General features: G+C 37.7%; 1 long non-coding RNA gene across 1 annotated transcript; it reads right to left on the reverse strand.

Moving 5' to 3' along the window:
• Positions 1–326: 326 nt before the first annotated feature.
• On the reverse strand, positions 327–866 carry LOC109592075 (uncharacterized). Its single transcript, XR_002190151.1, has 2 exons — positions 594–866; positions 327–501 (listed from the first exon to the last, which is right to left on the reverse strand). It is a non-coding gene; the product is annotated as an uncharacterized LOC109592075 (long non-coding RNA).
• Between the last annotated feature and the right edge of the window lie 998 nt (positions 867–1,864).

Raw genomic sequence — 1,864 nt, forward strand, 5'->3', positions numbered from 1 at the left:
ATCAGTACAGTCTATTCTGTTGTATTGTGTTATATTAATATATGAATTAATGAGAGGAGGTGTCCCTATAAACTATACAGGGACTATTAATAACAATATATACGGTATGTATACCACTGACCTTACTCAATACAGTAACGTTATCAAACTCTACTAACAGGCTTCCTTTACTGTCCCAGAGAACTTTACAAGTTACTCCTCTGGCAGCCATTTTATTATGAATCACGCCTACTTATACTCAAACCACACCCCCAATTATAAAAAATTTTACTCAAGACCAATAAAAATTAATGTATGTGAATGGCACAGATCATAATGACATAGTCTCTAATAGTAATCATGTAATTAAACTTTAATATTACAAATCAGAAATCAAATTATGATAAAAAGGGTGCGTGCATATCTTTCTATCAAGATGGCTTATTCTTTTTAGTTGTTGGTGGACACAGTTCATCATCATCAGTCTGGGATTGATCAGCATTCTTTTTAATCTCTTACGTCCTATACAACAGTACTCGATATAATTAAAGGTGCATGAACACAATGTGGAGATACATACATGTAATACTACATATATCTGATACTTCACTCACTGATGAGATCAGCTGTTGGTTTGCCACTGTCCGCATTGTTCAAGAGCTCTGACTAGTGTGGTCCTGGTTGCTCCTCCTTTATCATCTACACCATCAGCTCTCTGCAACCATTTGACTATACACTCTCTAAGGCATTCTTCTATATCAGAGGAACTTGCAGATATAGTACTCAGTGTATTATCATATAGTCCCAGTTTGAGTCCTAGCTCCTTCCAATTGCTACTATAATGAAGCACTATGGTGCAATGGACTCGCCTGCTGGAATTCACCTGAGTGATATGTATTACTTGTACTATGATATTTTAAGCAATTTGAAAAAAAATTATTATCATTGACTGCAGAGTTATAATGATAATTAAAATAAGCTATGGGTGTGGTCAACAACTAACTAATCATGGCACATGGGTGGAGAAAGAAGAAAAGCTGAAATTTATTTTAGCATCTGAAGCTCTATTCCAAGAAAGAGTTGGCACAGAAAATTTTTCTAGTTATTTAAAAGAGACTGAGAGAATTTAGTTGCTCCTGCTTTCCCCAGTGCCGCCTGAAAAATTCTCAAAGAGGCTAAATCACAAACTTTGAGCAACTGTAACTCACAAACAACGAAGTTAGGACAAAATCGTTCTTTTTCTTTTTCGTTAGATGGGATTTTCTACCTCTGAAGCAAATCTCGGCCCTGTAGAGTGAAACACGAGCTCTCACCTGGAGAGAGGTCCCCTGGCCCGTTTAGCAGTTCACAGCTTTTGGTGCCACGGGATGCTACAAGAGCCTAACTAGATGAAAGAAAGCAACTTTATCTAAGAAATAGAGCTCTAGACTGCTCAGACAAAAAGATAATTTTTTACAAATCAATTAAACTGTGTGGACAGAATGACAGAATGACAACCCAACTGCTTAGTACCCGCCTACGCAAGCGTGGCGAGTCCAATCATAGACCCTACACCAAGGAGGATGGACTGGCAACAATCAGTTTTACTGAGTTTAATGCTAGTTTCGCTTGAACGTATATTTTCCTTATACTAAAAACTTATGGCATCTTGCACCCAGTCTAGCGACTACGAAGAACAACTAAAGACCTCTTTGGAAGCAATTCTAAAGGATCCAATAGAGTCTGAAGTAGCTAAACAGTCACAAAGAAATGCTGAAGTCCTGCTGGAAAACTTAAAGGAAGAGCCAGTGATTCAGTTCACCAAGTTAGTAAGCTTAATGGCATTGTTGCTACTAGCTTCAGTCATGAAGGAGCAAGCAGCTATTCAAAGAAAAGAGAAAAGGCT

The sequence above is a fragment of the Amphimedon queenslandica genome, unplaced genomic scaffold (genome assembly GCF_000090795.2).
Source record: "Amphimedon queenslandica unplaced genomic scaffold, v1.1 AMPQUscaffold_6381_Cont21660, whole genome shotgun sequence".
NCBI lineage: Eukaryota > Metazoa > Porifera > Demospongiae > Haplosclerida > Niphatidae > Amphimedon > Amphimedon queenslandica.